The sequence below is a fragment of the Procambarus clarkii genome, chromosome 26 (assembly GCF_040958095.1).
Source record: "Procambarus clarkii isolate CNS0578487 chromosome 26, FALCON_Pclarkii_2.0, whole genome shotgun sequence".
NCBI classification, from domain to species: Eukaryota; Metazoa; Arthropoda; class Malacostraca; order Decapoda; family Cambaridae; genus Procambarus; species Procambarus clarkii.
Genome location: NC_091175.1, coordinates 17,053,532 through 17,068,113, shown reverse-complemented (window position 1 = coordinate 17,068,113; position 14,582 = coordinate 17,053,532).

Here is a 14,582-nt window from a genome sequence, read left to right as displayed (position 1 = left end):
GAAGCCTGAATTTAGGTTCATCGAAGTCCTTTACACCAACGGTTCACCAGAGGTACACCCAGTCACCAACGGTACACCAGCAGTTTACCAACAGGATTCGAACGGTAACTAACAGTAAGTGGGGGGGGGGGGGCAGGTGGAGGCGGCGTCAAGTGTTTCGTGGTTTACAAGAGTTTACAATGTGCTTGTAAACTTGTCGTTGTGTCTTGTGATTGGTGGTTGGCTGCTCTCTGGCTGCCTTTCATTCCCTTCTCTCTCTTAATTCTTCTTCTCCTTCTGTTGTGTGGCCTCTGGCTTTCTTCCCTTATCCTCTCTTTTTGATATCCAATTTTTTTTTTTTAATTTAAATTTTGCCCCGAGGGGCGAGTTTATTGGGCAGCGCCACTCATCCTGTGAGTGGACACACCGTCATAGTGACAGTATTGGGCAGCGCCACTCATCCTGTGAGTGGACACACTGCCATAGTGACAGAATTGGGCAGCGCCACTCATCTTGTGAGTGGACACACCGTCATAGTGACAGTATTGGGCAGCGCCACTCATCCTGTGAGTGAACACACCGCCATAGTGACAGTATTGGGCAGCGCCACTCATCCTGTGAGTGGACACACCGCCATAGTGACAGTATTGGGCAGCGCCACTCATCTTGTGAGTGGACACACCGTCATAGTGACAGTATTGGACAACGCCACTCATCCTGTGAGTGGACACACCGCCATAGTGACAGTATTGGGCAGCGTCACTCATCCCGTGAGTGGACACACCGCCATAGTGACAGTATTGGACAGCGCCACTCATCCTGTGAGTGGACACAAATCCATAGTGGCAGTATTGGGCAGCGCCACTCATCCTGTGAGTGGACACACCGCCATAGCAGAATGTACAACACTCCCCAATAGGAAGAAAACCCGCTGGGTTGTTCATCCTGTCACTTGTACCCAGACGCAGCTGGGATATCCAAAGATTCTTATGGAGGTACTCGGTCACAGACAGGTAGACTGTAAACTGTATCGTAATCTCAGCAATGTTATCTTTCATACCCGTTGTTCATCCTGTTACTTGTACTCTGTCCCGTTCAAACCTGTTGTTCATCCTCTCACTTGTACCTAAGCCTAACCTGGTACTCACGAGCTAAATGCTTATTAATAATTAAATCTGCTTTATAAATGAAAAACACTTTATTCGTAATTCAGATTCCTTCTCAAATCAAGTCCATTCCATCCAGCGGTCGACCCCGAAGATGCATTTGTCAATTGTATCATTCTGTTTATTCAAAACAGAACTTTTCTCAAATATAAATTAATATTATTATATATTAGCATATAGTGCATATTTAAGCATTGGTTAGGTTAGGTTAGGTTAGGTTAGGTTAGGTTAGGTTAGGTTAGGTTAGGTTAGGTGTTTAGGTTCTGTTGGCGATTATTTGTATTTGTAGTACGTGGGTGAAGCATTTATAGCGTTGTGGTTCGAACAATAGTCGTCAGCGAAGGACTTGTTCCGGAAGTGTTCGAACATCATCAGTTGTGAGTTGTGGTTTTCTTTCATAAACAAGGAATTTGGCCGCTGGATTAACGAGCATTTAGCCTTTGTTGATGAAGACGAGCTGCGTGATTCACAACTGATTGCATTCGACCTATTTTTTTTCGAACAATGATTCGTTCACTTCCTCTGCTCGAGACGCGTTCTAAATGCTTAACCTTAAGCAATTACAAATAATTGCCAACAGAACCTAATCACCTTACTAAACCTATCATTGGTCTAACTATACAGAAAATCACAATGCACATAATTACTAAAATATATATATTCAGTAAAGTTAAATTTTTTGGGTTCCACAGTGCGGTTTAAAATGACGAATGCACTTTGGGGTCCAGCCCGTCCTCCAAACAAAGACCCAAAGTCCATTCCATGCACCCGCCAACCCCGCTGTTTATGAATGAAAAACGGTTTACACACGACTCACAACTGATGACGTTCGAACACTTCCGGAACAAGTGCTTCACTGACGACTTGTGTTCGAACCACAACGCTGTAAATGCTTCACCCACGTACTACAAATACAAATAATCGCCAACAGAACCTAAACACCTAACCTAACCTATGCCTATATATGCACAATATACTAATATATTATAATATTAATTTAGATTTGAGAAAATTCCTGTTTTGAATGAAAAACATGCACAAATTTATAAATGCGTCTGTGGGGTCGACCGCTGGATGGAATGGACTTGAGTCGAGGACGGGTTGTGGGGTCACCGACAGCTTGGACAAGCTTAGCCCAAGCTTAGGTTGTGGACCTAAACACAGCTGGGTGTGTTTATCCTGTCACTTGTACACAGAAACAGCTGCATCTTAGTTAACTGTCTTGAATGGTAAGATTGCCAAACTGGGAGATTAATATTTACCAACTCTCAAACTTACGCTATCTTGAAGGTGTTTAATAACAGAATATACATATATATTTTTAAAGAAAAGTTTATGTATTTGATTCATAATGATTTCCTAACTCATAATGTGAGGGGCTTGTTTGGGTGCTCATATTTCTCATGACCCTTAGATGGGTACAGTCTTGGATTGTTAATTGTCCTCGCAGCAACTTCTTCAGCTCAACTTCTACTTGTATTCAAGAAGAATTCCAGTCTTTATAGATTCTCTCTTAGTTTTGTGTATAATTAGGCCTAGGGTTAGTTATATGTGGTAATATATATATATATATATATATATATATATATATATATATATATATATATATATATATATATATATATATTATATATCTAGGGCTAGAGGATGGATTGTCAGGTGCTAGTTAATCCAACCACTATTCTTCCCTTTTTATGACTTAAAAACTCTTTACTCATGGCTCATGATTCATGATGTTCGGACCTTTTTCGAACAATGTCTAGTTCTCTTTCTGTATTCTATATGCTCCAAAAGCTACACCCATTTGATGCAAATATTGTCAACAGAACCTCCCCATTACAATGATATTGCTAAGAAAAAACTGAGCTCTGTGCTACTTTCAGGAGGAAACAGGAGAAGCAAAAAATGGCATCACAGATCAGTCTGCTACCTTGAAGAGCTTCACCTGCTTGAGCAAGCCCGTGAGCTCCTGCCTGTAGAGAGGTTACCTCCCTGGGAGGATGACTCATGCAAGATCATCATCAATGAAATGGCAATGAAAAAATCCAACATGTTACCACAAGAAATGAGGCACAAGTATCTCGAGGAAATTTATAAAGAAGCCGGAGATGAACTAGATCAAATCTACACTGACGGGTCATCTAATCCTATCAATGGCAGGGCTGGTGCAGCATACACGGTAATCAAGGATAATACCTTCCAACGCAGAAATGAAGAAAAAGCACGTATTGAGAACTATGCCTCTTCAACGCAAGCAGAGCTAACTGCCATTGTTAAGGCGTTAAGGTTTCTTGAACGGAACACTAATGGTGCAGTGATTTGCACCGATTCAAAAGCAGCACTGCAAAGCCTAAGTAAAAATCGGGCAGAAAATCTTGCAATAGTCGCTCAAATTAAGAGAGCTGTGAGAGTACTTACCGATCAGGGAAGAGTCATCAAGTTTCTGTGGATCCCTTCCCATGTTGGAATATGTGGGAATGAACGAGCAGATGTGCTGGCTGCTGAAGGCGCTGAAGGAGACCATATTGAATACTTCATACCCAAGACACTACTACAAATTAGAGGTATTACCAGGCAACATCACCGTGACAAGGTAAGTGAGGAAAGGAGGATAGAAGCACAAACCAGTGAATCTGTACGATGGTACAACATGGTTGCAGCTGGCAATCCCAATCATTATGGCCGAAGAGGAGGAGGACGAGGGAGAGAATCAGTAATAGCGAGAATCCGTCTTGGATACAAATATCCATGGAGATTTGGAATGGAAACAACAGTCGATCAGCGAAGTTGCAGAATCTGTGGTGAGAGTGACGGACACCACCTTGACCACTACCTACGTGAATGTGAACACCTGAGAGACATTAGGAATATGTGTAGAATAATAAACCCCACATTGTTTGAGTTAGGAAAACACTACAGTATTTGTCATATATTGATACTGTTCTTAAAAGATTTCCCCATTTTGCACCCGCAAGATAACGTAAGCTTTTAAGGGTTGATAGATGTTAATCTTCTTGTTTGAGGAGCTGTTCACTTGAGACAGTTAAGCAAGTCCCAGCTGTGTCTGGGTATAGGTGACAGGATGAACAACCCAGCGGGTTTTCTTCCTATTGGGGAGTGTTGTACATGCTGCTATGGCGGTATGTCCACTCACTAGATGAGTGGCGCTGCCCAATAAACTCGCCCCTCGGGGCAAAATTTAAAAAATTTAATTTAGCCTTAGCAACATGTACAACACTCCTGAACAAGTGGATTGTTCATCCTGTCATTGAGTCATTAATCCCCTTTATATAAACATTATTTTAGAATCATAACTATCTGTAAATGTCTCAAGTTCAACAAGTCTGAACAGCTATGGAATGTGAGTTCATGCATATTAGACATTCCTCAGTTTTAAATTATTCTCGAGGGCTTCTGAATGCATTTCCAGTTCATGATTGCCTGGATCAGACTGGAACCTTTACTGTTCCAGTATCTAATGCTGGATCTCTGAATCTATATAAATATCTGAAGCCCAGAATCATTATGAAATCTTGAAAAACTTCGAATCATTATGAAATCTTAAAAACTTCGAATCATTAACTAATATCCGATCTTCCAGAATCATTTAGGAATCCTGAAACTATTAGAATGATTTTGGAATCCTGAAACTATTAGAATGATTTATTAATCCTAAAACTATTAGAATAATTTTTGAATCCTGAAACTATTAGAATCATTTTGTAATTCTGAAACTATTAGAATCATTTTGGAATCCTGAAACTATTAGAATCATTTTTGAATCCTGAAACGATTACAAACCCTATAGAAACATTGTGAAAATCTGAAACCTTCAGAATCTCTGTAGAATCCAGTAACATTCAGAACTCTCTCACTTAACTCTCTGAATCCCTTTGGAATTCTTAAACTTTCCGAGTCATTCCTAATCTCTGAACTTCCCAAATTATTCTGAAAAAAATCTCAAGAATGAAGGAGGAATAATCAGCAAAATGGGGTGGAAACGGGGTTGGTAGTGTGTGTGTTTATCAGAGCACAAGTGGGTGCAGAGTTGTGTATTAGAACTGACAAATTGCCTCTTGACGTGTTGGGATACGAGGCTGGTACGTGAGTGGGTGTAGGGGGTGTAGGATGGGTGGGTGTAGGAGCTGGTAGTGGTGGTGGTGGGTGTTGAGAAGGTGTTGTTGTGGTGCTGGTGGTTGTGGTGGTGGGTGTTGAGAAGGTGTTGTTGTGGTGGTGGTGGTTGTGGTGGGTTTTGGTTTTAATGTGAATAGTGGTAGGTGGTGGTGGGGGTTTCAGTATGGTTTTGGTGGGTGTAGAAGGGGGGGTAGTGGGTGTAGAGGGGGGGGGTAGTGGGTGTAGAGGGGGGGAGTAGTGGGTGTAGAAAGGAATGTAGAAGGTACCGAAGAACTACTGAGGGGTTCTTGTAGCTTGTTAGAAGGTGTACATCTTAAATATATTCGATTATAATCATTTAAGAATATAAGAATTACGAGAACTGCAGAAGGGCTATTGGTCCATACGTGGCAGCTCCTGTGAATATCCACCTATACACATTCAACGAATACGGGGATATAAATAGGAGCATCTATATCTAAATACTCAGAAATATACACACAAGTTGTATATGTCTAACCTACGCTTGAAACAACCACGCGATCCCACGCCTATTATATTACCAGGCAATCTGTTCCTCAAATCAACACCCTTGTTGCCAAACTGGTATTTATCCACGTCTTTGCTAATTAAGAACTCCATCAGCAGTGTTCGTTCGGTCGACCAGGAGCCCTAGTGAGGACCGGGCCGCGGGGACGTTGAGCCCCGAAATCATAGCAAGGTAAGGTAAGTACGCGATACTTTACAGTAACTTGAAACGTAAGAACTGGGAAAGAATGGTATTTTCCTTGCAAGATTTGCAAGGAAAATATCAAGATTTGTAGTGAAAACTCCTCGGAATATTTCATGTGTAGTTTGGGGTCTTCTGGGTACATAATGGGTATATAACCGAACACATACCCACACAGCCGGGCTGTGGTGGGTATGTGGGCCTGCGGGCCGCTCCAAGCAACAGCCTGGTGGACCAAACTCTCACAAGTCGAGCCTGGCCTCGGGCCGGGCTTGGGGAGTAGAAGAACTCCCAGAACCCCATCAACCAGGTATCAACAAACACATATGAAATGAAAGAGAAGACGTTTCGGTCCGTCTTGGACCCCTAATCAGGTCGTAACTAAGCAACAGTAGAAGGAATCATGTGTGAAGGTTGGTAGTATTTTTTTGTTTAGCAGTCCACGTTATGTGTGAATAATTCTTAAAACAATGGAGTTAAATGCTCTTGAAAACTTGTATACAAAGTTCCAATACTATTTGCCCCGCATCGGGACTCTTCCTAATAAACAACATATTAAGAGAACTGAGATTATTCTCCTCAGCTGAATAGAGAATTGGAAAATATTATTTAAAGGCTCAAATTACTGAACATGTAAAAAAGAACGCATCTTGAGATGATTTCGGGGCTTTAGTGTCCCCGCGGCCCGGTCCTCGACCAGGCCTCCACCCCTAGGAAGCGGCCCGTGACAGCTGACTAACACCCAGGTACGTATGTTCAATAGGGTGAACAATCCAGCGAGGTTTTCTTCACATTGGGGGACAGTGTTCATAGTTCTTTGGGCGTGTGTGTTCACTTACAGAATGAACAACCCAGCGGATTCTTTCCCTTAAAGCCGGTCGGCCGAGCGGACAGCACGCTGGACTTGTGATCCTGTGGTCCCGGGTTCGATCCCGGGCGCCGGCGAGAAACACTAGACAGAGTTTCTTTCACTCTATGCCCCTGTTACCTAGCACTAAAATACGTACCTGGGTGTTAGTCAGCTGGCGGGGGCTGCTTCCTGGGGATGGAGGCCTGGTCGAGGACCGGGCCGCGGGGACACTAAAGCCCCGAAATCATCTCAAGATAACCTCAAGATAGTGGGTAGGGATATGGGGTTGAAGCGATACGCAAATGATACCAGTATGTAACTAGTTCAACACTAATACAAACTGCTTAACTTAAAGACCATTACAGTCTAATGAACCCATGTGACCAGATAGATACTTTATATCTCTATTGTGTGTGTGAGGGGGGGGGGATCAGGCAGGTACTGGCTAAATGGCAACAAATCTACAAAAGGCCGTGATGAGGGTTCGAACCCATGCCCGGAATGTTCCCAGCTGAGCCTTAGATCTCTACCAATGGCGGACTCTGTGCTTCAAAACGCACGTAGAAAAGAGAGAGAGCGAGCGAGAGAGAGTTACAGCTGTAGAGTATATTTGTACAAGCTGTGTTTAGTCATTTTAAGACATATTTGGGCTCAGACTTGTATAGTCTTGCTTGGTTATGTTAAGGCTGGTTTGGTACTCTTTTTAAGCAGCGTGGGAGGATGAGGCTTTAACAGACTTTATTATTGCGTTTTAATTATATAACTAGAATTATATAATTGTAATTATACGGCGTAAACTGGGAGTTTTGTAAGACGCTGGTCATCGTTAATAGGTAATTGCACACACACCACACACACACACACACACACACACACACACACACACACACACACACACACACACACACACACACACACACACACACACACACACGCAACACGTTGTCGCAACGTTCTTTTTCTCGTCATGTCGCGTTATCAATAACGCGACAAGACTGTTAGAGAAAGTTGTGTGTTTGGTGGGGAGGGACTACGATGACATTAGAAAGTGCCTCAATCAATGTCCCAGGCAAGAGGGAGGGAGGGGGTTTGGGGGGGGAGGGGGATAGTTCAAGTGGGTTAGGAGACATAAACAGTGGTTGTGAAGCTGTCGGAGTGGATCAGAACCCATTGGGCTTGGTCAGGGCAGGGAAAATTGTCCTCAGTGTCCTTACACCCGCAACAGGTGCAAATTAGAGAATTTTTTTTAGGAGGGGAAATTGCGTCCCTATTTTCCCCTCATGTTAGGAGGGGAAAATAGGAACGTTCTGGTTTTGGAAATAGGTGTGTGGATGAGGGAAGGAATTGTCAGGGGAAGCGCCAAGCCATTACGACTATATAGCACTGGAAGGGATCAGGGATGATTTGAGATTTGGATTTGGGATGGGACGGGCAGGGCTAGGAATGGTGCCCAACCACTTGGTGGACGGTTGGGGATTGAACGCCGACCTGCATGACGCGAAACCGTCGCTCTATCGTCCAGCCCATGAGCGGAATGGTCTGCCATAGCTAGCATTAAAACGAACGCTCCATATCAGATTTCAACACTAAATATACGAATATATCTAATCTATATCAGACCTAGATTATATATCTACCTCACTCCTATACCTCATATAGGTATATGAGTGAGATAAGAGGCCGATGCACCAAATCGTCACCTTTTCGACGTTCTATATAGTCACTAGTTAACACACACACCGTATTTCTAACGTATTATCCCCCCCTGCACAACTGGTCTCATCAGGGGCAGTATTGAAGCATCTCTAGGCATGTGTGTGTGTAAGATGACATCACAGAGACATAACCCCTAGCCCCTCAGAGCCCTTAGGGGCAGGGGTGATGGGTGGGGGGGGGGGGGGTGAGGGAGGGATGCTCAGCCCTCAGTAACAGTGAAAGGAAGGGGTGGGGGGGGGGGGGGTGATAGGAATGGTTGGTACTTAGCCCTCAGCACATGGATCCCAGCAGATTTTTAGTTTCCTATGGTCCTCTATGCTGCTAGGTGCCTAGGTTCCCTGGTGCCTAGGTGCCTAGGTTCCCTGGTGCCTAGGTGCCCTGATGCCTAGGTTCCCTGATGTCTAGGTGCCTAGGTTCCCTGGTGCCTAGGTTCCCTGATGTCTAGGTGCCTAGGTGCCTCCGGTTCCCTGGTGCCTAGGTGCCTAGGTTCCCTGGTGCCTAGGTGCCCTGGTGCCTAGGTTCCCTGGTGCCTAGGTGCCTAGGTTCCCTGGTGCCTAGGTGCCCTGATGCCTAGGTTCCCTGATGTCTAGGTGCCTAGGTGCCCTGGTGCCTAGGTTCCCTGGTGCCTAGGTGCCTAGGTTCCCTGGTGCCTAGGTTCCCTGGTGACTAGGTGCCTAGGTTCCCTGGTGCCTAGGTTCCCTGGTGCCTAGGTTCCCTGATGTCTAGGTGCCTAGGTTCCCTGGTGCCTAGGTGCCTAGGTTTCCTAGTGCCTAGGTGCCTAGGTTCCCTGATGTCTAGGTTCCCTGATGCCTAGGTTCCCTGGTGCCTAGGTGCCTAGATTCCCTGATGTCTAGGTGCCTAGGTTCCCTGATGTCTAGGTGCCCTGATGCCTAGGTGCCTAGGTTCCCTGATGTCTAGGTGCCTAGGTTCCCTGGTGCCTAGGTGCCTAGGTTCCCTGGTGCCTAGGTGCCTAGGTTCCCTGGTGCCTAGGTGCCTAGGTTCCCTGATGTCTAGGTGCCTAGGTTCCCTGGTGCCTAGGTGCCTAGGTTCCCTGATGTCTAGGTGCCTAGGTTCCCTGGTGCCTAGGTGCCTAGGTTCCCTGGTGCCTAGGTGCCTAGGTTCCCTGGTGCCTAGGTGCCTAGGTTCCCTGGTGCCTAGGTGCCTAGGTTCCCTGGTGCCTAGGTTCCCTGATGTTTAGGTGCCTAGGTTCCCTGGTGCCTAGGTGCCTAGGTTCCCTGGTGCCTAGGTTCCCTGATGTCTAGGTGCCTAGGTTCCCTGGTGCCTAGGTGCCTAGGTTCCCTGATGTCTAGGTTCCCTGATGCCTAGGTGCCTAGGTTCCCTGGTGCCTAGGTTCCCTGGTGCCTAGGTGCCTAGGTTCCCTGATGTCTAGGTGCCTAGGTTCCCTGGTGCCTAGGTGCCTAGGTTCCCTGGTGCCTAGATGCCTAGATTCCCTGGTGCCTAGGTTCCCTGGTGCCTAGGTGCATAGGTTCCCTGGTGCCTAGGTGCCTAGATTCCCTGGTGCCTAGGTTCCCTGGTGCCTAGGTGCCTAGGTTCCCTGATGTCTAGGTTCCCTGGTACCTAGGTTCCCTGGTGCCTAGGTGCCTAGGTTCCCTGGTGCCTAGGTGCCTAGGTTCCCTGATGTCTAGGTGCCTAGGTTCCCTGGTGCCTAGGTGCCTAGGTTCCCTGGTGTCTAGGTGCCTAGGTTCCCTGGTGCCTAGGTTCCCTGGTGCCTAGGTGCCTAGGTTCCCTGGTGCCTAGGTGCCTAGGTGCCTAGGTTCCCTGGTGCCTAGGTGCCTAGGTTCCCTGGTACCTAGGTGCCTAGGTTCCCTGGTGCCTAGGTTCCCTGGTGCCTAGGTGCCTAGGTTCCCTGGTGCCTAGGTGCCTAGGTTCCCTGATGTCTAGGTGCCTAGGTTCCCTGGTGCCTAGGTTCCCTAGTGCCTAGATGCCTAGGTTCCCTGGTGCCTAGGTGCCTAGGTTCCCTGATGTCTAGGTTCCCTGGTACCTAGGTTCCTAGCTAGAACAAAACACTACAAGTATAGGGTCATAAGAGAAAACCTGTTCACAATATATACAAATATATATAAAAATATATATATTCCAAGAGCAGCAAGGTTATTCACAATGCGGCTAACTGTCGGACGAGCCGTAAAGTGGACTTGAGGTGAAGGAAAACAAATAGAGGCAGAGAACGGGCGTGTTGAAGTGTAAACAAGAGGAGTCTGCAGGGCGTGAACACTGGAGCTATAGATGAAATAAACAAACACGGAAGTATAGATGGAAGAAGACGACGAGGGGGCAGGGGATATAAGTTTCCAAGTGCTTCTAAGGGATTCAGAGATAGAGAACTATTTCAGAAACAGAATTAGATACTCTGATTAGCCTTCAGCTTGTCCTTACAGTTTCAAGGACCTATGGGAGAATAAAAGAAAGGTTAGAGTGAAGAGATAGGAAGGGAAGATCAGAGGAAAAGGGTGGAAAAGGATAGACGTTAAATAGAGTAGAGGGAAAGGGATAGGATAGAAGGTGTTGAAAGGGTTATGGAACAAGAGGGTGAAGGGTTACAGATGACTGATGAATGAGGCGAAGGGTGATGATAGGTTGAAGAGGAGGAGGAGAAGGAGAAGGAGAAGGAGGAGGAGGAGGAGGAGGGGCTGAAGAGTGTAATGGATGATCTGATAATACTTTGTTTATATTGAGAAACCTGTAAGTTAGAGTTGGAAGAGTGAATTGCAACTCTTTTAGCTGATCGACTCAACTCATCTATCTACCCCCAAGGGGTATGACTCAACTCATCTATCTACCCCCAAGGGGTGTGACTCAACTCATCTATCTACCCCAAAGGGTATGACTCAAATCATCTATCTACCCCCAAGGGGTATGACTCAACTCATCTATCTACCCCAAGGGGTATGACTCAACTCATCTATCTACCCCAAGGGGTATGACTCAACTCATCTATCTACCCCAAGGGGTATGACTCAAATCATCTATCTATTCACTAGGTGTGGCTCAAATAATCTATTTACTCTGGCATGACTCAGATAATCATTTTATTCGGTTATGACTCAAATAATTTTTTGTTTAATTTTGCCCCGAGGGGCGAGTTTATAGGGCAGCGCCACTCATCCTGTGAGTGGACACACCGCCATAGTGACAGTATTGGGCAGCGCCACTGATCCTGTGAGTGGACACACCGCCATAGCAGCATGTACAACACTCCCCAATAGGAAGAAAACCCGCTGGGTTGTTCATCCTGTCACTTGTACCCAGACGCAGCTGGGACTTGCTTAACTATCTCAAGTGAACAGCTTATCAAACATGATAATTAATATCTGTCAACCCTTGAAATCTTACGTTATCTTGCGGGTGCAACATGGGGAAAGGATCTGATTCAAATAGTCTGTTCGAAAATTCGGTCTTAAACAATCTGTTTAAAAAATTCAGACTTTTCCTGCAAGATTTCCTCGAGGTAGTGAAAACTCGTCTGAATATGGGGTCCCGGTAGTACAGTCGGGTTCGTTCTGGACTCACACTCGAGAATTCCGGGTTGGAATCCCAGGCGCCGGGACTGAGATGGTTGGGCGCAATTTCATAGTCACCTAATGCACCTGTTCACCTAGCAGTAAGTAGGTACCCAGGAGTTATAGTCAGCTTATTGTGAGGTTGCGTCCAGGGGAGGGTCAATAATTTGACCTGCGGGTGTGGGGGGGGGGGAGGAGGATATCGATATAAGCCTAACGTGTATAAATACACTCTGACTTCCTGTCCCTCCGGACACAATGATTAATTATAAGGACCAACGCTGGAAATCCATTCTAGATGGCGCAGCCTATGTTTGGTCAAACACATGCCCCTGCTATCCTGCCCTGCTATCCTGCCCTAAGGGATATCATAACAAGCGCAGCTTCCGATATCAACGAGCTGATGAGGCAAAATATTGTTCAAAGTCCAATATTGGTGGTGAAAAAACAAACTCCCGGTCATTCACAAATAAACAGAGGTGGGTGGCAAGAAGTTTCTCGGGGTTTTTTCCCCACACATATGAATGGTTTTTTTTTCTTTGATATTTTGTATATATACTTTTTTTTAACTCTGCCTCGGAGGGGCTAGTTCAATAAACTAGCACTTTCGAGGTAAAATGCTATTGTATGTCCTAGTCAGTAGTGTGACTAGCTTGATGGTGTAAAATTCTAACTAACTCGTCAATGCTGAAACTTGCTTGGATAATGTTGAGGTTCTGTAGCCCTTTCCACTGGGTATGGGGTCCACTGCCGCCCACGGGATGGGTATGTGCTTCACTACCACCCACAGGAAGGGGTATTGGGGTCGACTATTGCTCATAGGATACCTTATCTTGAGGTGCTTCCTGGGCTTAGCGTCCCCGCGGCCCGGTCGTCGACCAGGCCTCCTGGTTGCTGGACTGATCAACCAGGCTGTTAGACGCGGCTGCTCGCAGCCTGACGTTGAGTATAAGGGTCCCTTACCTCCCACAAGATGGGTCTGAGGTCTACTGCCACCCACAGAAGGAGTCTACGATCCACTATCTCCCCCCCCCCCCTCCACAGGATGGGTATGTTAGCCCACTATGCCACCCACAAAATGGGTATATGACACATACGAACCAACCAAAACCCACATATATATATATACCCAGGATATGCTAGCTCTAACCAGTTGAAAGCTACAGAATCTGGAGCAGCATACCCTCCCCCCCCCTCTCTACGACGTGCCCATGCCCAGCAACACAAGCCACTATTCTGTCCTGCCCGTAGAGAAGTGCTTCATCACCCCCCGAGCTGTGGGTATCGGATGATACGTGAATGGATCTTGAGTGATGATGCCCCACACATACAGCGGCGGGTTATATGACTTTGTAGCGTAGTGGAACAAGTAAATATCTATATTGAGGTATGACTGGAACAATGGTGTAGTTATTGCTTGTCTCAGTTATGGCGTCGTTGTCAGCAAGTACTCCATTCATTTGTTAACTTGTTACCTGCTTGATGGGGTTCTGGGAGTTCTTCTACTGCCTCAAGCCCGGCCCGAGGCCAGGCTTGACTTGTGAGAGTTTGGTCCACCAGGCTGTTGCTTGGAGCGGCCCGCAGGCCCACATATACCTGCTTGATAGGGGTTCTGGGAGTTCTTCCTACTCCCCAAGCCCGGCCCGAGGCCAGGCTTGACTTGTGAGAGTTTGGTCCACCAGGCTGTTGCTTGGAGCGGCCCGCAGGCCCACATATACCTGCTTGATGGGGTTCTGGGAGTTCTCCTACTCCCCAAGCCCGGCCCGAGGCCAGGCTTGACTTGTGAGAGTTTGGTCCACCAGGCTGTTGCTTGGAGCGGCCCGCAGGCCCACATACCCACCACAGCCCGGTTGGTCCGGCACTCCTTGAAGGAAACAATCTAGTTTCCTCTTGAAGATGTCCACGGTTATTCCGGCAATATTTCTTATGCTCGCTGGGAGGGCGTTGAACAACCGCGGACCTCTGATGTTTATACAGTGTTCTCTGATTGTGCCTATGGCACCTCTGCTCTTCACTGGTTCTATTCTGCATTTTCTTCCATATCGTTCACTCCAGTATGTTGTTATTTTACTGTGTAGATTTGGGACCTGGCCCTCCAGTATCTTCTATGTGTATATTATTTGGTATCTCGTCTCCTTTCTAGTGAGTACATTTGGAGAGCTTTGAGACGATCCCAATAATTTAGGTGCTTTATCTCGTCTATGCGTGCCGTATATGTTCTCTGTACTCCCTCTATTTCAGCAATCTCTCCTGCTCTGAAGGGGGAAGTGTGTACTGAGCAGTACTCAAGACGGGACAACACAAGTGACTTGAAGAGTACAACCATTGTGATGGGATCCCTGGATTTGAAAGTTCTCGTAATCCATCCTATCATTTTTCTGGCTGACGCAATATTTGCTTGGTTATGCTCCCTTTATGTTGTCCCTTAATGTTACCTTAATGTTATGTTATGATTATGTTGTCCTTTAACGTGAATAGTTAGTGTACTGTATAGTAACTGCAGTGTA